Below are 23490 nucleotides of genomic sequence, written 5' to 3'. Positions count from 1 at the left end.
GGGTGAAAATTGCTGCAGACACTAGTCCTTAAAAGTTACCGTTGAGGCACATAGTCATTAAAGAATATTGGGGAGAATCAGGCCATGTTAGATCAAAGCGATTTGCGCCGTCAACGTTATCGTCCAAACTGTGAAAGCCGTCCAAATTGTTGCTACTTCTGTCAAAAATGCCCCAAAGCACAACAAACATCTGTAGTAGAGTATTTCATATTGGATTTATAAGCTATAGACAGACTATTTCGGAAACCTGCACATAGAATAGCGAATGAAATTCCGCAACATTGTCGACCGCGAATTAAAGAGAAAAATTCAATGTCAGCGCGTTTCTTGTTAAGATGATCTGATAGGGATTTAGCATGGCGTTTACGTGAAACAGCATGGCAGGCCAGGGGGGGGGGGGGGGGGGGTACTCCCATATATGGGCTATATAGGTCCCGGGGGGGGGGACTCCCATATGAAACAGACGGGGATGCTCGTCGTCTCGCTTAGGGGTGTAAATTTTGGATTTTGGTCTCGCTTAGGGTGTTCCGGGCAAAGCGCCAATATTTTATGCCACCAAGGTCTCGTTTAGGGTTCTGCGAAGTAACACAGAATTACGCGGAGAGAAACAGAAGTCAAATTTCCTTTTAAATTTTCTTTTTAGATAAAAGCATTCGATGATTATGCCTTTTTATCATTAAAACTCATTGCGTGTCGTATTTTTGTGTTTTTAAACGGTCTCTTTTAGGGGTCAAAATTTGCTTAAGCCACGCCTAGATTGGTCTCCTTTAGGGGTTAAATTCAAAATTTCTGACGAGCATCCCCGTCTGTTTCATATGGGAGTCCCCCCCCCGGGATATAGGTATGTGCGGCCCCAAAGGGTAGGGATTTTCAGCCGTTTTGGTCATAAATAGGGTATCGATTTTGGCCAATTTTTCGCCATTTTGGTCATAAATAGGGTAAGGGTTTTGGGAAGCGGGCCACACACCCCTACCCAATTTTTCTGGGAGTACCCCCCCCCCCTCGGGTATGGCAGTCTGGTCCTTGTCATAAAAACATAAACATTTCACTGATTTTAACTCGTCTCCTTCCTCTTTTGAGACTGAAGTTACTTGATACCTGTTGGTATCTAACAAGCAAGAAACGAGCTGCTGTAATATCAAACAAGTTTCTTCCATTTTTGGCAAAACGAATTGAAAACGCAAAGTTTGTCCTGAACGCGATGCTAAATCTCTGTCATGTCGAAAAGAGAAGTGGATTAGGAAAGAAAAGAAAACGAGTGCGTTTTTTAACGGACAGAACCAGCTAAATGTTTAGATTTGTTACTGTTGTCATAAATGGACAAAAATGAATTTAGCACTCAAAAAACGTACTTGATACGCTTAATTCAAGGCTTATGACACCTTGAGGAAACGTCTGGTGGTAGAGGATATTGCAAGTATGTCTCAGATTTGTTTAAAAGAAAGACTTCTTCCATTTGAACGATCCATAGCATAAAATTCTGAATGCTGCATATCATGTACTTCTTGCTAGACATAGATCACCATCACCACCCAAGAATTTGTTGGCATTTAAAAACGACATTAGCAACCTGAGCAAGAGCAGAAATTGATGTGCAATATTCGACCTGGTTAGAATTATGATACATGGATACTCCAAAAAAAAAGGGAACTGGATGAATAAAGAATAAAATTCGTATCGCCGGAATCTGTGACCGTGCATATGCGTGCATGTGGGTATTACGAAAGATAACAATTTTGCAAATTAGCTCGTATGTTACGCTTCTGTGAAAGGTACCGCCAATGTTGGCTTATATCACGCATTTGACAGCTCCTCTTACATGCATTTCAGTGTGACGCGCGCGCGGTCAGAGGTTTACCGCCACCGATCAGCACAAAGGACTTAGCCGGGACAGTTGACTGAGTGCGTTGCATTTGCTTGGTATGGAGAACGCATACTGTCTTAGGTAAGAAACTTATAATACTGTCCTTACACCAAACATACGGTAATGCCTCTTGTAACTAACCGACGACAGAGCTGCATTTGCAAACGAGTTGCGTGTAGGAATTTTGTGGACGTTTCTTACCTTAATATTGCAAGTAAACCCCATCATAACGAACTCGTTAAAGAGGAAATACACCGTTGCAAAACAATACCTCGAATAATTAATACCACTTACCTAGCCAAATGCCGTCCACGTTACATTTAATGACCAAAGTAGAGGAAAAGTTTTGGCACTTGCGATCGCAAAATTTCTTTTGAAACCGCTGAGGAAAAGTGGGAATGTTGTTACTTGCCGTCATTATCACACTATCAGCGTTGGTGTTTGTGTACATAAAACATGATTTCCGGTAAAAAAAACTATCTTAGGCAACATCTAAACTACAGTACCTACTCGGTTCTGACTTAAGCCTGAGTACACACCTACCTACACTCCGTACCCCATATCAACAATAGCTTTGTTGTTGCCGTTTTTTCTCCACTCAAAAGTCCTGCATAGGTATGGAGGAGAGGACAGAAAATCACATTTCATATTGCGTCGATCATTTGAATCTGACTAACTGATTTTTCGAGAGATTCCTAAGTGGATGAGCAAACATCTTATCAGAAAAACAATGATTTCATATCATTCCTGCTTTTGCGAAAACTGTTTTGTCGCTGATAAGCAATATGCCTGTTTGGTGTAGATTAAGATCCATTGTGTCCGCCGCGCCTAACCTCGCGTGAAACTTTTTCATCTTCAGCATTTCCTTTCTTTCCTCAGATTTTTTCATGAATTTTCTCAATACTTTTTATCTTTCAGCGTAGCTCACATTCCTTAAACAAAATGACGTGATACTTATCTAAGTTATCGCTGCGAATAAATTGGATCTGTGAAAATCCTTTTGAAAAATCCACCCAAAGAATATTGAGGCTCTAATTATCTGTATTGCGATAGTGATATGGGATGTATTTGAAGGGGTTGAAAACTTGCTTGCCTAATTCGGAGATACGCAACTGATTCTCCACGGAAGGTTTGAGATGTTTTCCAGATTAGCATGAGAGAAAGTCTTGTAGCGTTGGTTTCCCAGGCCACATTATCTAGACTGAGAGAATTTAAGGAGGATCTTAATTTTGTCTGAAGGATTAAGCACACACTCGACTTGACAAGAGAAAAATCTCACAGTCTCACGCAAGCACTCTGTCTTTTACAAAACGTTTAAACGTGTTAATTGTAGCCACGCGTCTGAATCGGAAAGACCCCTTCAAGCGTTCCACAGCCACTTTTCTCAAGGCTTTTCTCACTGTTCGGACGAACTGGTGTGAGGCAAACCGCGTAACAAAGCGGAAAACGACGATGAAATGTAAGTTTAGGCGAATTTCTGCGCACACTTTCTCTTTTGGTCGGAACAAAATGATTAGTAAGTGGCAAGAAATCCATAGACGCATTGGTGAATTGCCAGTTAAATTAGACCGACAGTGGGAATGCAATATAAGGTGCGATAGCGATAAGACTAAGTGACGTTTTTTTGAATAGGACGTACTCGTCTTTGACAAGATATAATAGTTTTCGCTTTGCTTAACTTTTTGACCATCGTGGGAAAATCACCTCTCCTTTGGCACTGACAAAACGATAATCTTTTGTCTTTCTTCTATCTATATCTTGGGAGGGGAATTCTAACATTGAGATATCGCCTGACATGACATATACTTCACTCCGGGCAGATAACTGGGTTAATTCTGACCGACTAGCTGGAGGTTTAATATGGCCCCTCAGTGACTTGCGCTGTTTTGACTAACGTGAAACACTTTGTTTACAACTCTACAAAACTCGTTTAGAAACATTAAGCTAAAACGATGACAGCCATTTAAAACAATCAAAGCGAAGCTGTTTCTTAGCTTATCTATCAGGCAATCTCTAATCCTCAGCTATTGCGTTGTCTTGCTTATATGAAGCAGATTTGCTCCAAATAACTTTTCTTTACGTAGATTTAGAGATGAAATTAGTGGGCTGTTTATTTTGTTTCCATACTCTCTCCCGCGAAGTTTCAAAAAACTCTTGAATTTATTGACCCCGTATTCTTCATCATTTACGCGTTAAACGAAAACAGAATGTCCAAATATTTAACGGAAATGCTTGTTTCGAAGTGGGACATGTGTATGCCTTGATAAAGGCAATATGACTACAAATCGAGAGTTATCACTCTGACCTCTATAACTAGATCTAACCGTTCCGAATTGATATCCATCGGTATATCTGTCCAGCCTTCGCTCAAATTTAATTTATTCCCCTAAATATTTATCTCAAATAGATATTGTCCAGCATTGCTAGTCGCAGAGTGACGTGAGGTTTATTGACCAACTGATAGGCATCGACAAAACAAAGATGGAAGAGCTGACGGCGATATGCAAAAATTTGCTTCAGTTTCAATGTTAAACACACATTCACTTGAAACCTTTAAGGTTGTTGAAATTCTTCCTCCGGCCTGTCCGATAACCCAATTTTCGACTTGTTTTCATAGCCCTGATTTTGCTAATTTTGACCGTGAATTGTCCCCAAAGGAATTTAAAAGTTATACATCATTTATGAAGGGTGAAATTGGTAACTTATGTAATCGCAAATGTTCAGCCTATAGTTAAGTCTGATTTACGAGCTGACACTTATCTGACTTTAATACCCAGACCGGCGATGGGCATTCTGACATTTACAATTACACCCATTGCGCATTGTGTCTGATAAACCATTTTTCGACTTGTTTTCATAGCCCTGATTTTGCTAATTTTGACCTTGAATTGTCCCTAAAGGAATTTAAAAGTTATACATCATTTATGAAGAGTGAAAATGGTTCCTTATGTAATCATAAATGTGCATCCAGCAGTTAAGTCTGATTTACGAGCAAACAATTATCTGACTCTAATACCCAGACCGGCGACGGGCATTCTGACATTTACAGTTACACCCGTTGCAAACTACAACATTAAAATTATTCTGTTTTGTACTGCGAGAAGCTTGCATTGTCAGATTCCTGGACAGATGAAGCAAGTCTAACATGTAGTACGTTTTTCTGAAAGACACCGTATGATGACCACTTGTCCCAAACAAAGATCGACTTTCACACTTGAAACAATCTCTTAGCTCAGTTGTTCTTAGCTCTGTTGTTTTTGAACTGAAACACGATAATTTTCTTCTCAAGCATAACTCCTTTCCACGTGCATACAATAAATGCGCTCCTTTTCTCACCGAGAGGCAGCAAGCAAAAGAGCCTAGGGTTCCTTTATTTTTTGGGTTTGTTTCTTAAAACCGTGAAGCTTTCAAAGCTGGATTACTTCAATCACATTTGCTCGAGTTCCATCCGTTTCTCATAGGCTTTTCCTAACATCTTTGGCCTTCAGTGGAACGTAAGCCCACTGAGGGAAGCCCGTCGCAAAGCGGTTGTGAGGGCGATGGCTTTTAAGTTGCCCCTAAAATCATTGGTTTCTGGAATACCATTGAAAGAGGCTATTTAAGGGCGTCAATTTTGTGAGATTTTCAAGAATTAAACGAGGTTGGTTTTTTTTCCTCCAAGGACACCGCCCCTAAATTCAAAAAAAGGTTTGCGCGGTGTTTAGATTTTTTATCGTATCGCGCGTAGACAGATTGCGCAAGTTTCAACGAATATCAGTTTACCACCCCCGGACCGAATGTTTATCGCAGTGTTTATTATTGAACCTGAAATTGCACCTGCAACCCTCCTGGAACTTTCTCAAGAAACAAGCAACACTGAAAAAGTTAAAAAAAAACGCCTCCTTGTTCTTTTTCTTTAATTTGTTTTCCTCTAAACTTTAAATATTTGTATGCTAAAACGTTCTTAAAAGACAAGAGAATCCGAATAAATTTATGGTCCAAACCTAACGGTGTTAATGATGTGGCGTGTTTTTCATCCTTCGCACACTGTACATGACAGCAATTTAGAAAAATTGCCTCTTAGTTTTTGTGGTCTTTATTACGGTTTTGACGTTTGCGCATGCGTGGGTAATTTTCTTCTATGGAGAGCGATCTTGCTGAAAGTACAGCTAATGAGCACCACTTTTCAACGTCCGTGTATGCAACATTGATGACGCACGATCAGTAAATCTGCTTGGGAGTAATCTTTGACATGACAACATTAACACGTGATCATTCGTTTCAATCCTGTTCTTCCTCTGATTTTCGAAAGTTCTGGAGTAGAACTTTTTGAACAGAACGTCTGACACTTGGTGTAATAAGTAAGGAAAACCCTGATAATTACAATCCTTTCTCAAGACATTCCAACTTCGGTATCTATGTAATCTCTGGTTTTGTGTGGCAGGATGATTCTATCTGCACCAGGTTATACGATCCTTCAAGAAACGGTATTTTTGCAAAAAGCGTTTACCATAACCATATACTACTTATTACGCGCGATATTACTCCGACCTTTTTCAAATCTAACTGTTTGCTTTTCTCAATCTATGCGCTTTTTGTAGTGGAGATATTAGGAAAATAACACACACAGCGGTGATAAACATTGTATTCCAACGCATTTTTATAAAACTTGACGTTTCGTATGCTAGTCAACACACATTTTCAAAAGTGACCGTTACAATTTTTAAAAAACTATATATATATTGTAACTAGGGGTAATCGAAGCTTAGGCGAGTGCGTTCGATGTTTGTAGGACGGTACAGGTTTGGTACAGGTAGCAACTGAGGGGGGAGGGTGGATGGTTCGTGCGATAGGGAAATGTTATTACAGTGGAACCCCGATACAACGATCCTCGATATAACGATATCCCCAGTAAAAAGATAAACATGCTATGTCCCGGCAAAAGTTACAGTAAAATGTATGGGACAGAACCCCGATATAACGATCTTCAATATAACGATATTCCCGATATAACGCTGAGTTCTTAGAGTACCGAGCGTAAAATCTTCCCCGATATAACGATATTACAGCATCAGTACACAGATACAACATCAAATGTTTAAGTTTTGTTTTGTTTTGTTTCCCTTTTACGATTCATACCACAGACTTTGTTGTGTAACCTTGATAACGTCTAATGCTTTGCAAATTGTGAGTCATTTGATACTCATTACAACTTTAATTAAACAATATGTACAGTAGTAAAAAAGCACATGTTAATTTTACCCCGATATAAAGATATTTTCGGTTATTTTAAGGCAATATCGTTATATCGGGCGTCTCATTATAACGATACCTCGATATAACGATCTAATTCCACTGTACTGCATCTATGAACGTGACAACTTGTTAGACGTAATCATTAACTATTTATTTGGAATTCTACAAGTAGACAACTACTGAAAATTACTCTAAAATGAAACTATTACTTGCAAGTCTTTTCAGCTTGTGGTATTAAAGACCTAAGATTACTTTTCTGTGCTGAACGCTTGGACAAAATAAATTCAGTTTGTTGATTTCAATGCCGTAAATATCACAAGTCATGATGAAATGGCGCGCCGACGAGCGTCATATCTCGTTAGATTTACTTTGTGGCACAACGGCCGCCAAGCTTCACAACTCGATTGATTTACTTTGAGGCACAACGGCCACCGAGCTACACAACTCGGTAGATTTACTTTGTGGCACAACGGCCGCCAAGCTTCACAACTCGGTAGATTCACTTTGTGGCACAACGGCCGCCGAGCAAAACAAACCGGTTTGATGCAAGCGCGAGGAGTCGCACACATTTTCCAAGGACAGTGACGAACCATGCTTAATCTAAAGTAAAATTTTACCGACTTCAGTTGACAGACCTTCAGCAATCTTTCAGCTCTTTTCAACGATGAACGATGGAAGATTATCACACCTCACCAAACGCTAGAATAATGAACGCAGACGACGCACAAATCACCACGTGCGATAGTTCGTCAAAGTGAGGCAAAACGTAACCAAGCGCCTCAAAGCGAGGCAAAAGTGTGTCGACGAAAATGCAATCTCGAAAAAACTTCCCTTACAACACAAATTAGGTGTTGCGTTCTCGTACCTCGAACGCAATAATCACTTTTGAAAATGTGTGTTGACTAGCATACGAAACGTCAAGTTTTATAAAAATGCGTTGGAATACAATGTTTATCACCGATGTTTGTGTTATTTTCCTAATGAAGCTACGATGGCCTAAGAACAAGAGTTTAGTGGAGATATATTTCGTATATTCTTCTTTTCCAGTCGTGTTTCATTTAATCAGGAAGGAAATGCAAAAATGTTGCAAAATATTAGCCCATCAGAAGGTGAGAAGATAAGGTAGAGTAAAAAATATACCAATATACCAAGTGTAGCTCCTGGTGATCGCAATTCAGACCGCAGTGTTCAAAGGTCAAAATAAAGAATCAAATGTTCCGTGGTCCAAGTACTGTACCAGGATAACGAGTCGTTCGATACTAATAAGCCACGATAAACCAGGTTAATTCAAGGTTTATTCCATGGATTTTGCGGGCCTTAACGTCAAACTAAAATACAAACAACAAAAAAACGAAGCCTTAGGGGTGGAGGCTAAAACACGTGTAACATAAATAGCCTGTCTAAAAGATCTATAATAAACAGAAAGGGAAAACAAAATACAAAACATCTTACCGACTATCCTCCTATGCACTCGAATCGACGGAACAAATCTAAAGGGTGTATCGCAACGCAAATCAAAATACTGTGTAGTAAGAGATCCCAAATCACACACAAAGATGGGGGTATCCGGAAATCGATTGTAACTTGAGCAACGAAATAAGAAACCAAAATGAACTGAGCTAAATTATTATTCGACTAACAGTAACACCAAGTCTGCTGTATTTCAAAACCAAGAATGAGATAGTCATACAAAGCATAGTGTGTCGGAGCAAGTGATGCTGAGAAAGACAACCACACCAACTTGTCTATCAATATACAACGCAATACATTTTGCGATGATACAAACTTATTGGCCATTAATCCACTTGAATTGACTACAGCCTTTTTCTTAAATCCGTTGCTGAAATATAAAGGGCTTGTTTGTATTTATTCCGCTCTCCCTAGCTTGGTTCTAGGGTGTTTCCAGGTTCACAAATACTGTGGAACCTATTTAGAAGCCACTCGTTGCGCGGAATGCTGGAGTGCAAGGGCCCGTGGGGGGGGAGGGGGGAGACTCGATATATCCCTGGGTGGGGAGGTGCGACGAGGCCCCTCATACCCTGACCCTGTTTAAGACAAATATCGCTGATTTTCCTACCATATTTAAGACAGAATTCCGATCTTTTATACTCTTTTGAAGACATTTAACCCAGTTTAAGACAAAAATTGATAAATCGATACCCTGATTAAGACAAAAAATGATAAATTCGATACACTGTTCAAGACAACAATCCCGAAAAACATTAAGCCCTTATAAGGGAGCCCTCCCCCCCCCCCCCCCGGGTGCAAGGGCAAGTGATTTGTGGCCGAAAATCGAGCTAAAGATGGATGTCGCGAGTAAAACCAATACTATTTTGTTAAACGGTGGATACCACTTAAGAGAACTATGGCTATTTACACTTTCTCCGCCAAGAATGATCAACTAAGGCGAGTTAATTGAAAGCAAAATTATTGCTAATCTGTGTTGACTCATGATGACAACATGTTTGTATAAGTATTACACGTAACCCAGGATTAGTTCTCAATACCGCAACAACAAAAAATAATACCATCCTTAAAATTGTTATCTTACTCCTTAATCTTCTGTGACAGGAAGATCTTCTTTGCATTTCTCAGTTGAAATTGTAAAACTGTGATTCAACCGCGAGGCACCGATGCGATCAGTGAGAATTTTGCACGTTAATTGCCTTTGCCCGTGAAGGTGATAAATCACCAATTCACCTGGGTGTAGCGAAAAATAACCCTTGACGTCGACTTTAGCAAGTTGGTTTCGAAAGCGAGTTCTAATTCAAGCTTTCTTTTTCTTTTGCTAAGCGTCTCTATTAAAATGCCTAGTGATTATCCTTCCACTATGTTTATGAAATAATCGCATTACAGTAGGGAGATCATTTTTACAATTATCACCTGGGACCGTCATTTGTAAACCACATCAAAATAGGCAAACAATCTCATAGTATTTAAGTGCAAGGTTCAGTTTGTTAATGAACAAAGACGAATTAAAAACAAACAACCGCTCAAAATACCTCTTAACGAAAATCTGTGGTATATCAATGGCTACGTTGTTTAGCTCGAGGCCGCCTTCCGGCACGCCCATTTGAATTTCAAGTACGTGTCTTTGTCTTCCCCGTACCGTCTATAGTGTTACACTTCCGAGAAGTTTAATTCCGTGAAAAAGGTCGTTGATGCAAGTGTTTCCCTTGTAAATTTGAAGGGAACCAAAAATGTTAGTTCTGGTACAAAAATGCATGAAGTACGATTCATCAATGTGGTGTTACTTGTGTTTCCCATGCCACAGCAAACTGGTATTGATTGTTACTCTGTACCATAATTAAATGACATGCACCATCAGGAAGAAAGCAATGGAATTTATCCTGCATGGGTTAGCTACAAGAACAAATTCACCGAGTTAAGAGCTCTAGATACATGTATAATGTGGCACGTCTTACGGTCGAACGATAGTAAATGTGGTATATTCAATTTCTGACCTACAGTATCGGTATTGACTGTTGCGATAATCACCTCACTGGGCATTCTCATTTTACTCTAATCAAATTCACTTAGCATTTATAAACTTTTTCAGTAGTTGTTGTCTCCTGGCTGTATCATTACAATTCCAACCTCAGCCAAATATTTGAAATCACTTAATTCAAATAAACGATTCGAAGTCCTTTTGCTACGTGTATGTTTTAAGATAAATAGTATTAAAATCTGTAATCACAAGCAGCTATCTAGCAGAATCCTAGAACACAGTGGAATACCATTATGACAAAGATAACAACAGGCTGAAGTCCAGTATATAAAAATCTGTACAGATATAGACTTCTTTTGTGTATGATTGAGTATACCTGGGGCAAACATACTGACATTTAGTTCATTAAATGGGCGGAGGAGTAGTTAGCATGACATGTGCAGAGATATAAAGCTAAGCCTCCCAATGGTCAATCCCCTACTCAGAAGACATGATTCTTTAGGTCAACATGTACACCAAATAGCAAGTGCCAGAGCTCTGGTCGGTGTCATTGGGTCCTGCCACAAGGAAACCGCAAAATTTCGCTAAAACATACCAAGAACTCAAATATGCTAAACTTGAAATCCACTCGCTTTTTTGAAAACGAAAGAAAAGAGACAAAAGGTAAATTGCTCACAACCATATGAAATGGGAATGTTAAATTGCATATATTAATTAGAGAGTTGCAAGCGCATTTTGTACATCTCCAGCCATTACTAAAAACAATTTGAATTCTACATTATTCACATGTCCAAAACGTAATGCGGACGAATGCATTTTTTAAAAAAACAAGACCACGGAAACTGCTGCCAAGCCAATTCATCAATAGGAAGTATTTTCGAGAAATACTTCATATACTTAATCCCGATCCTTTGCGCATGCATACTTAATGCTACGAGGAATCTCCAAGGAGTCTTTGATAATTTTAATCCAATTAATACATGAAATGGCTCACAGGAACCTTTGATTAAAAACAGAAAAGATCTCTTAAGCCTAATTTTCGGCTGGACAGGTCGCGTGCCCACTTTGATCTTGTGACCGCCTTTTGCCTAAAAATATCTCGAAAGTTGTTAATGAAATAAATGCTGATGCAACTCTTTTGACAAAATAACACCGGAAAGCTCAGGCGAATATTCGATTTTATTATATAGATACTGATGAAATACCAGGATTTCTTCTTTTAATAAAAAAATCATATCTTCACCGCACGCAATGAACATATCATTTTTATCTTTCACATGTGAGAATATAGGTGTCATCATGGTAACGAACACGATTAGCCAATAAAACGCGATCTTCGTCTTCATTGTAAGTTACTTTTGTGCTTTAATTAAGATAATATAATTCTTCTCTACTACATTAACATTTTTATTGCAAAATTTTACATTATCATGATTTGCTTTTCATGACTTTCATACCTTGTTTCATGTTACATAACATGCGTGTTTTAGCAGTTGGTAACCACTTTTTCATCATTTCGAAAATGAATAAAACACGTTGTTTTAAACCTCGACATTTCATCAATATCTATATAATAAACAGAACATTACATGGCCGCTTGGGGATATATCCTCTACATTCTACGCAAACTGCGCTGCACTGCAGTCAAACTTATTCTTTCCCGTTTCGCCGCGGCGAAGATTTTGACGTGTGAAACCTTCTCTTGTTATAGTAAGTATGACAAAGCAAGATAGTGGTCTTCTCCTACGCTTTAAGCAGTAGGTTTGATATTTCATTCTGCAACATCAACTGAACTACTATCCTATTCGCCCTCGCACGTTGACAGCAGAATCGTGTTACCAAACTGTTGTTAATCCTCTCGTTAATATTTTTTGTCGATAGAAATCTGTCAAAGCCACAATTATCCTGGTTTACCCTTAATAGGTGAAGAAAAAAATGGTTTGTTGACTGTTGTGACACTACTGAGTTGAACAGAGAAAGATAGTGGGCATTGAGGCCTTTCTATTCAATTCTACTTAATTCAATTCTACCGAGGTTAAAAGTTTAGAATTTACGAGGTAGGACAGCCTTTTGTAAAATATAGTTGTTAAACAATAGTATTTTCAACAGTAAAAGGTCTAAGAACATTAAACCCAGGCTAAAATGGGGTCGAATCCAATGGTTAAAAAAGATACACTCAAGGCAAATTTAAAGGAAACCTCCACTTCAACAAAAAAATAACTTTAAATCACAGGAAATAGCCTTTACAGTCAAATCAATCTAAATTTTTTTCAAATTTCGCGAGCGCCGCCATCTTGGATAATTGTGACTGTTTCACGGTAGCCCCATTGTCATTGCACAAAAGCTCTTTGTGTCTGAACAATAGGGCAACCGTAATACCGATACAACTATTCAAGATGGTGGCGCCCACGAAATTTGAAAGTGAAAATAAGCGATTTTAAAATTCAGTTTTCCTAATATGAACACTCTTTTTGAAACAAATTTTGAACAAATTTGTTTGGAAACATAATTTTCTACGGTTTAAACTTATTCTGTAGTAAGAGTGGAGGTTCCCTTTAAGAGCAGTAATAAGCCTGTTCATTCGGTAACTAATTTGTGATCCGCTTGAAAAAAACTTAGCTAAACTGCCACTGTCCACCACTGTTTAGTTGTATTGTGAGTTTTATTTAAAAGGAATACGAACATGGCATCATTTTTTGCGATACATTTTAATAGTTTGCGATTATAATTATCACCTCAAAATTTAATTAAGACATGCACTCCAAAAATCTACTAGCATGGTTTACGGGTTAGTTCACTCCCACAAAAGAAGTGCTGAAAGGTTAAACTGAAGTTTGCTACTGAGACCTTGAACGTTTCCAAAGTAGAAAAAAGCATAATATCAGAATTCCGTCATCGTCAGCAAATATTATTGTGATCTGACCTCTATCAATGAAGTTAAGGTGGCTCAAACCGGTTTCAACATTTTGGAGGGAATGTGTCGTTAGAAAGATAAACTCTACAACACAATGTTTCACTTAATGGCAATGTTATGGTACCATATGAAACACCAATAATTGCTTAAACGCCGGGCTTTTCGACAGGCTTTTCGACCGTTTGTTTTTGTTATGGAAATTCCCATTGCTTATGGTAGCGATCTAATTGGATGAATCTCGGCTTCGGGTGGAATTTTCATATATGAAAATTGTTCCGTGGCACGCAATGCCTGTCGGTTGAAGGTGGGCCTTTAACAAGTTACACAGAAATTGTGGTGCTGTGCGAGTGGAGACTTGAGGTATAATGCACTAAATTCTGAATAAATTGGTGATCAGACAAATCAGCTTGCCGAGCTTCTGTTGGAATTGTACTCCACGTTATCTGTTTGACGAAGAGGAAAGCCTCAAGCGTCTGCTGGAATTCTCTTCCGAAGGCTGATGTTCCTTATTAACACAGTTTATAACAAGCTTTAGTGACGACAAGGGAGCCAAAGACTGGGTATCGTTTGAAAAGGGTTATTTCTAAAGAATCATCAAGTGCTGTCAAAGCTTAAGTGGGCCCTTCGGGCTCAAGAAGTGTGTATTGACATGTCGCCGTTAAGAGAGGTGCACTGCAAAGGGTAATTTTATCGTCTGTTGTCGTGAAATTCAAAATACAGTCTCCACCATCTGTCCTCTTTATTCAAATATTTATTTGGAGCAAAGTTATAACTAGGACTCCTTTTCGAGCATATTTTAAGGTGATTCAGTCGAAGTACAAATTTTCGAATTATTTTGAGCGTTTACAACAGTCCAGTTAACTTTCAAACTGTAGATAATACTGCTTTCAGCAGCCGTGAGATCATGTAGTATCGGAGGGTCCAAGGGTCTTACTTTCTTCATCATCTGCACATCTATTGCGTTCAAGCCAATTGCCTAACCCCAAGACACTTGTTCTAATCATTTTTAAATGTTTGTTTTCATCGAACCTGAAGACCAACTTACTTTTACTCAAAACTCAATACCTTATGGATTTAACACGCAAATAGTTCTTAATGCGGATTCGACTCTTCAGTTATCATAGCTCTTCTTTAGCAAAGCCTATCATTCTTAGAAACGTGAAAAAGCTTCCTAATATCACCTGGCACAGGGAAATTCTATTGTCCAAAAGAGGTAGTCCGAGTAATTCAATCGAAGAAATCTTTGGCAATCGCAGTACAACGGTGAAAGACACAAACAGCGAAGAAATCGGTGGCCCAAAAATCGAAAAAGCTATAAGTTAGTCAGTGCATCTTTCGATTCTTTCCCACGACCTCTTATGCGCCTGGCTGGAATTTTAGGAAGGAAGTCGGCTTAGCGGCTACAAATCTCCTTTTTTATAGAGTTCTCAGTAAGATAGGAAAGAATTAGCCTGAGAATGTCTCTGAGTTGCCTTGTGTTATGCGGGATGGATAAGGCAACAGGTGACACAATGAATGAAATAGCGTGAGAAACTAACCTCACTTCAAACACTTCAACATGACCACTTTGGATTGCATTACTACAATAGGTCTTTGTTACCGTCTTCACAAAGCTCTAGCGATAGTCACTGTTTACAAACATCTCCTTTGACAAATTTGTCAACCAGTGAAAAAAGAGAACCCTTTCTTTCGACAGTCAGTCAACCTAAATGGCAATGGATGACGTGACAATGAACGTCTCCTTTTAAAGACGCAAAGTTTCTGAAAAATAACAGCACTGTAACAAAGTACGTGTGCAAACGTCTACAAGTACTGATGTTTCATCGGATTGTCTTACTACAGCTAATTTGTCTTATTTTAAACATGGAAGAGACATGGTACGAGTGGACTGAAAAAAAGTGGAGCTCATCACCTGTTTTTTTATATTTTTGCCATTCTGCATTTTTCTCTCTCTTCGAACCATTTTTAAACGTAACATTTGTATACGTGGATCCTGAAATGAAATACAAAGAAAGCATAACTATAAGCACGATTAGGCTAAGAGAATGTTGATAGTGAGTCGACTTAGACTCGGAAAAGAGTGATTAGTATCAAAAATCATTGAATGGTTTGAGGAATTTACACATCCTTAAAATTAGCAGATTTGCGAGTTCGAGTTTTAAAAATCAAGACTTAAAAGCAATGACTCAGATTTGATTCACCAAGGGTGTCAACCACCTCATGCGGATTCAATTCATTTAGATATTTTAGACCTGAAACCTGGAATGATCTACAGGAGAAGATGACTTAGCTCGATATCGATTTAATTATGCAATCTTGAAAGATTTTCTAAGGAGTTTTGCTTATGATAATAGTTTTCAAAATATTGTTGTATGTGTTTTTGCTTTTTGTCAGAACTATTTAAGATGGGAATTAATAATTGTTATTATCTCAGTTCAATTAACCTGTGACGTTAACATCATCTTAAGCTGCTAAATAGACATATTTTTACATTTTTAAAATAGTATAAATAAGATGTGTAATTAGTAAATTTTTTTCTTGATAATTAGAGTAAATGCAATGACGGTTGTTCTTCATCATATTGTAAAATAACTCAGAGTAGCCCTAGTTGGAGAGTTAATAAAATTACTGTACTGTAGGCACTTTCCAGGGGGGGGGGGGGGGGGGATCAGGGCCGTAGGCAGTATGAGGCAAACCGAGGCACTTGAGGGTGATTCCAGTGTTGTCTTTAAAATGTACTCATCATAAACACCTAAAATACCTACGAAGAGAATTTAACCATGGATATTGCCTCAGTCATATTTTTTTTCTGGCTACGGCACTGGGGATGCTAGCAAAATAACGCTATTCTGTAAATCCCAGCTGAAATAGAGTTTGTGTATGTAACTATTCTTAACGTATGACCGGTGTTTTATATGATGACCAAATAAGAAATCACTCAGTACCAATACAAACTAACAAGGAGCAAGAAAACATTACAAGATACATCTCAACCTTATTATGGATGAACACCTTATGTGACCCTTAAAAATATGTCTTTAAATGATCGAACAGGTCTATCCCTAACTGAAAATGTAATCAAACAGGTTGAGTTTCAGCTTAGACCAAGAAAGTTATGCACTTGTGAAGAGGATTGTCGATATATTAATCAATTTTAATCAACAGTCCTTCGCACGAGTACACCGGGCGATCTAACGGTATGACATGATGACTCTTGTGGTGTGGTACTCGAAATGAAATCTCTAAATTCTTCTGGTCCATAATTCTTATTTATTTATTTATTTATTTATTTATAATGAAGAGATTTCCGATAGCTTGGCTGTTTCTTATCTTGAAAGCAAGTTTAAAGAATTAGAGGGTTTTTCTTTCTTTAGTAGGGGCAAAAATTTGTTTTTGAGCTTTATGGAATCATAAGCTTCAAACCATCAACAACTTTCGGCAACACTTGTAATTTGATATTCGTAAAATGGGTAAAGCTTATGGCTAATTGCTATGATATAGAGGGACAACTTAAGCTCCTCGTAAGTGGGCTAACATCAAGGCTACTTTATCCCTGGCAATCCAGACCATAGCTGACATATACCGGCATATCATATATATATGTCTACCAGCGGATCAATTGAAGACTTCATCTATTATAAAAATGCTCAATGGTAAAACCAGAGCTGTTAATATAATATGTATAGACTTCTGGAGTCGGACTAATTCATGTATTTGCTACTCGGAGTTTCATGCTTCACACGAAGCAATCATCAGGTATGATGATTGCTTCGTGTGAAGCATGAAACTCCAGGAGTCTATACATATTATATTAACAGCTGATGATTGCTTCTTGTGAAGCATGAAACTCCGAGTAGAAAATAAATGAATTAGTCCGACTCCAGAAGTCTATACATATTCATGATATACATATACATATATATATAACACAAAGATTAGTCTCCGCTACTTAGTTATTACTTGTCTGCCATTCTTGATAAAGTCATTAGCGAGACGAATATGTTTTTTTGTTAAGTTGCGAGTTCAATCTTCATGACTGTCAGGAAATGAGGAACCTGGATAAAAGTTAATCGCCTTGTATGAGACATGTAAATCACTGCCTAAAGGTACGCGCAAATGACTCACATTTAATCGTACAATCGGGACCTCTGAATTCGTGTGATGCTGGGATTGAAAGGCCTCAGATTCTGGGATTGAAAAGGGATTGACAGAAAATCCACGTAAAAGCAATCTAATCAGTGCGATTATGTCTTTGCACGGAAAGGTCAGTCAGCATTCTGCTTGTTATAACGGATTGTCACTTTGCAAATACGGGTGTGGCCCACGGAATCAAAACTATAAAATTCCAGAAACTACTAAATCCTGTATCATTATATTTCTGCAGCCCTTGAGACGAGCGGAGTTTGGTTTGTTCTCTGACGGAGATATTCGACCCAGACATCTTGGTAAGTAACTTAACACTAAGGCCTCGAGGAATATTTTTATTTGTGGCCGTACAAATTTGTACTTAAAGCGTTTTCGTTGGTGAAAAACCGTAGTTCCCGCGCCAGGGATCTCGAGGAGTTTCTTGGGAGTATTTCGACTGTGTACGCGGTTTCCAACGATCGTGAGCCAAACCTGAACAGCTTGAAATACTTTCAGTAACTTTCGACCTGATTTATGACTCGCGCAATATTTTCATGTCATTATAAAATTTAGCACATATTTAACTTGTAGTGTGCACAGTAGGAATGTCCTTTTAGTTTCTTATGCACCTCTCAGTTCATTCGGTAGCCTTTGATGTGGTGCTAGAAAATCTGAAATTTTGGATTGAAGCCTACGAAGCCGGCTATTCAAAGGCGAATTGTAACACCACTTACCATATTAACAGTATATTCTTTCCCGCGGTGCATAACATTATGCCACCAATCATAACTCTGTAGCTGCTACGTGCACATGATCTAATCTTTCTTCGAGAGTCAAACCTTGGATGTTAACACTTTTGGATCTTACCCGGGATCTTAAAGGCTATGATTTATTATGTTACTGTTTGCCTGAAGGTCGGTATCATATTTTGTCTTTCCCCACTTAACACAAAGAAAACTTGTCTTCTTTTAATGTCGAGGTCGACAAAACAAACTCCAACATTCAAGCAGACAGTAAATTAAGATAAACAAATAAATAAAACTGGGTAAGCAACTTTAATCTTTACTTTTCTTTAAAGCCGGAAATTGGGATCACCTCAAATGAAAAGGAGTGACTTAAATTGTACTTATTCTTTCGAAACCTAAATTGCTCTGTCAACCCACACGGTCAAATCCGATTTTCCTCTGTTAAGACCTATGAAGCCAAGGCATTCCTTATATAAGGTTGAGTTGATTTTGTTGTTTTGTTAACGTGGTTTTGGAAATTAATTTGTGTACGGATTATCTATAATCAAAAGCACCTTCATGTTTTGGCCGACACTTCTATGTTATTTTTTTACATGCTTTTGACAGCGGAAAACTGAAAGCTTGGATTTAAAAACAGTGGCTGGGTGATGTTTTTAATCTTAGGAAGTTTATTGAATTGGATCGGCAGGTATTTTACAGTGACTCGGAAAATCTAATTGTTTATTGTCATTTGTATGAGAGATTCTTCATTTGTTGTAAGCTTCCAAGCAGCTATGTACAATCCTACAACTTTCGTCAACGTTTCAATCCTCTGCGATGAGGAGATCATCCCGAAACGCATTCAGAGACGTTGGCCCTAATCCAGTTATGGGATAACTCACTCATGGATGTTGCACAACAATTTGACAAGCCTTTTATTTCATAAGTTCAGCAGGTACTAAGACAAATTAATGCAAGGAAAACATCGGGAAAGGAGGAAAGTTTGCTGTCCTCACCTCAGTTTTTGCTGAGTAGTGAATATTATTACAATTGTCAGTATTAACAAAGTCCTCTGAGTCCGTATGACATGAGTACATCACGTAAATCATTCGCCAAAGAAAAACATTCTAACAGAAATTAACAATGGCCATAAAGGAAGAGAGTGGAGGTTGAGTGTCTTAGATTGGGTGTGAGTTTTCTTACAGGATGAGAAGACTTCAGACTGGTAGCTTAAAATAGACTCCTGACAGCGGAGTCCATTTAGAAGTGGCATAGGTCATGTTACTATATGGACCGTTGAGATCAGTGGGACTAGGATTTGAATTGGAGAAACGGCAACAATGAGAATGGGCTAAATGTTTTGTTATCATCACCAGTGCGGGATTTGGAAACTGAACGACTGGAGCAGAATTCCCATTAAGAACGGTCACCTACAAAAACCTTTTACTAGGTATTATGGCCGTTTGCGCGAAATTAAAGTAAGTTGCAGAGAAAAATCTGAGTCAGCACGATTGAATTAAATTGCACATGACACTCAGCTTTCAACACGTCATTCTTAGAGAAAAGCAAAGTCCAGTCTCTTTTAAAATCCGCGTTAGGCCCTATTTAAAAGCTTTCAATACTTATTACCCACATTTAATTTCAAGCCTTATCACGGAATCTTCGAACTGCAAGGAAAGAAAATCGTGAGAAGTTACAGGAAATAACTGTGACTATTCTCCGAAGAATAGAACGAATCAGGTTTGTCATGATAAAACTATCTGTTAGGAACGTTTCCAAAGCATGCATAGCTTTCATCAGAAAATTAAATTTTGAAAGAGGGCACTTAGCTTACTTTCAACACGAAGTAGACTCATCTCAGTAGGTTAGTTTAGTGCATTTGTTTATTACTAATTTCTTTAGTGTCGTGGAAGTACCTGTGGTGCTGATTGCTTAGTTATAAAAAATGGAGGACCTTAGTTAAAATATTGAAAGTGATGACACGTTTGAGCTGATCAATAAAATGAAACTACTGAGCATAGATTTCCCGTAAAACTATCCATTGTATTGCAAAAGGTTTGTTTTAAATCTTGTAAGGGAACAAAATCCTAAAGTGCATGTGACAATTTCAACGAAAAGTATTTAGCACTACTTTCAGAAAGTGGTGCTGTTTATTGTGCTCGACAAGGTGATTCTAACTTTTGAGTCGGTGGGTGACCTCTTAAAAGTGAGCGTTAAAATGAAAGCCTGTAAAATTCATTTTAAATGGTTTTGAGTTACATTCCAATTTGAACTATTCACTTCCAAATCAATGCTTGTACTGCTTGTGACAACGACTCTTTAACGACGCTTCTAAAGGCTCGAAAGGTTGAAGTTTGACTTTAAAGACGGGAAGCAAAAACCTTAAGTGCGAGCATCATTCAAGTGAAACATGCTATTGAGCAGTACTTGCCCGTGGGGACGGGGCGTTCGTTATCATGTTCAAGGCTCCCTTTAATTTCGATTTGGTAACTTAAAATGCTTAAAGGGGTAAGGCCGTATATGCCATTAAATGTGCTATTATACCTGAACTGCCAAATGCATTAAGCGTAAACTTATGATTATCTACAAAGGGAAAAAATCATTGTGAAGCTATTTTTTGTAAGCTCCTCAATTCATTAACCCACAAGCTTAGCTTTAATAACTTTAATAACGAAAACATGTCCATGCAGCTGGTACACAGAAACAATAGCTTGCACCTTATTTCAATCTGGAACCGTTACAATCGATTTCCCCCACGGCCGCAACCTTTTAATTCGACACACTTAAGTTAAAGTTTTCAGGACAGGAACAACATAAGCAGATACACCACTTGCCTAACTGGATAACAATTCATTTTACTCTATACTATGCTTAACTTTCCAAAAACTGCATTAAAAGTTTTAATTTAATTTTGATAACAGTTCCGGTTGATCTACCTACACCTTTTCATCACGAACTTGTAAAACGTCTCTGATGGAACATTTAGCAATCGCAACTGAATCTACTCAACAATATGTAGCCTGCGAACGCAGACGTATTTCCAGAAATACGTCTGCGTTCGCAAGCTAAAAAATATGAAACTGTAAAAGACATATTCGTTGGCATACACAAAGGTTGAGCAACCAAAGACGTGAGGAAAAATCACCTCCAATGAAAATTAATGGAAAATGCTGTCATTACCAAAGTGATCATATCATGAATTATGGCTCTACCTCGGTCAAACTGAATTGGCGCAAATTATAAAAGAATAATAAAGACTTTGTTGGACTGAATAAATTCGGAAAGAAGAAAGGAAAAAAGGGCTGTAATCTGTTTTCGAAGTTATCAAGATCTTGTAGCCACTGGAATGAAGGATGGGATTTGTTACGAATATCTCGTGCTAGCAATTGCTTAAGAGGTAAAACTTCCTAAAGGGGGAAATACTGAGCCTATTCCGATTATTCTGATACCAGGTTAGAGTTTCTATGACGTCATATTTTCACTGCTACCTTTGGTCGGTGCCCCTTGCATCAAATTTATATATAAATGAGCTTCACACCGAGTTCTTTAAAAAGAACACTAAGGAATAATCGAGATCAATCATTGTGCTGTCGCGGATGAAGTTGATGTAAGGATCGACACAGAGGTCCTCAAATAAGACCGGAGCGGCCATACAAATCAAATTAAACGTTAGTTTTTCAATGAGAGGTAACCGAGGTATCTACAACCTCAATTCACATGTGACGTCAAAACAGGAATCGAACCTTCAACTCGGTTTGAAAGGTGTGTGCTATCACCACTTCTTCGAATCTCTTTCTCCAAGAAAGCGAACCTTTTCGAAAGAAAAAGGTTGGTTCTATAAATGCTTCAGTTAAACATCTTAATTTTGTACTTAAGTTTAAAATTTCTTCGGTAGATTTTAACAAGCTTTACATTCCGGCATAGGAAAGAATGTTCTATTTAAGAATCTAAGTTCTTCGCGTCCCCGCTATTCGAACTCTTTTCATTGCTACTGCTAAAAATTTCAGAGTATGAAGTACTTTGTAGACCACTTTCATAAATGGCGAGCACTTTTACAATCTTTTGTCTTTATGTTAATTTGACCTAATGCCCTCATTTTGAAAGAAAAATTCTTTTGAAATTTGCTCGTTGTAGCGAGCCTAGAAAGGTTTATTAACATTAAAACAAAAGACTCATTTTGTTCGGCCACCATTATGAAAGAAGTCAATAAAGTGAAGTCATTGTTACCGACAAAGTGCCGCGGAAGTGTTTCACGTTTTGGCATGTGAAAACTGGAACAAATTCAAATCGTAGAGTTTACTTAGTCTAAAAGTAGATTCGTAGGGCATACCAAGAATATTTAGAATGAACTACTAACCTCAATGACTGTTTGAGAGAGAGAGAGAGAGAGAGAGAGAGAGAGACGTTTCTCGTGAAAGAAATGCACAACAGGATGCAGTTATCTTAAAGTGATTCTTTTTCAGTCGGTTTTCAACCCTGGACCACAATTGCCAACACGTGTTGGTAAACAAGACATTTGGGTTTTTTTTCTTTCTTCTTATATATTTTTTTAATTCCACCCGTTAACGTAGGCTTTTATAACTTAAAGGATTATCAAAGGCCGTCGTTCCTGTTTATTCAACCAAAACGTTGCGATTCTGGTTGCAGTGTGACGGATAAAGCAGTACTTTTACTTAATTAAGGAACTATGATCACAAGCAAATCACAAGACACGTAAAAGTCATTCACGTGCCTTTCAACTCAAAACGTCATGAGTAAGGACCAATCAGAATTATTATGTTTAGAGCTTGGTCTACATGGTGAAAAGAGCAAGGAGATAAAGTACATCTGCGTTACCCCACCGAATACTATCGTAATAATCGTGAAAGATTTGTCTTTATAGTCTGGCCAAAGTCTTTGGTGTTTTCTGTAAGCCGTTTAACGGTAATGGTGAAATCGTATTTGCTCTGCGCATGATTTTGGGCTGTTGGCACGGTTCATACCAAAATGGAATTTCCGCAAAATCATGCTTTAACGTAACTTTAGGGTCATCTACAGGTATCTTTGATTTCTCTTTCAAAGATGAGGTTGCATGTGCTAAGAAAAATATTCTACGACCGAAGCTCACAAAACGACATAGATTTGAGACGGCACTTATTTACAGCCAATGGCACAAATGCTATAGGTTTGAAGATTATCG

General features: G+C 38.2%; 1 protein-coding gene and 1 long non-coding RNA gene across 6 annotated transcripts in view; one reads left to right on the top strand and one right to left on the bottom strand.

Annotated features, from left to right (window-relative positions):
- LOC138011564 (uncharacterized) overlaps positions 1-19012 on the bottom strand; it is a 41278-nt gene extending 22266 nt beyond the window's left edge. Inside the window, exons 1-2 of one of the 2 annotated variants that reach the window (XR_011124742.1) lie at positions 18321-19012; positions 15374-15454 (exon numbers count right to left, since the gene is read on the bottom strand). This is a non-coding gene — a long non-coding RNA (uncharacterized lncRNA). Of the gene's footprint in view, positions 1-2407; positions 2822-15373; positions 15455-18320 lie in introns of those variants that run through there. The other variant, XR_011124741.1, reaches the window with a different exon arrangement.
- Positions 1-23490, top strand: part of LOC138011563 (sonic hedgehog protein-like) — a 40536-nt gene that overhangs the window by 2793 nt on the left and 14253 nt on the right. The window contains exons 2-3 of one of the 4 annotated variants that reach the window (XM_068858628.1): positions 1831-1945; positions 17846-17906. The gene's annotated coding sequence lies outside the window, so the exon portion shown is untranslated. Of the gene's footprint in view, positions 1-1830; positions 1946-3165; positions 3324-17845; positions 17907-19590; positions 20052-23490 lie in introns of those variants that run through there. The other 3 variants (XM_068858631.1, XM_068858630.1, XM_068858629.1) reach the window with 3 other exon arrangements.

This window comes from Montipora foliosa, chromosome 7, assembly GCF_036669935.1.
Source record: "Montipora foliosa isolate CH-2021 chromosome 7, ASM3666993v2, whole genome shotgun sequence".
Classification (NCBI taxonomy): Eukaryota; Metazoa; Cnidaria; class Anthozoa; order Scleractinia; family Acroporidae; genus Montipora; species Montipora foliosa.
This window is presented reverse-complemented; position numbering and strand designations above follow the sequence as displayed.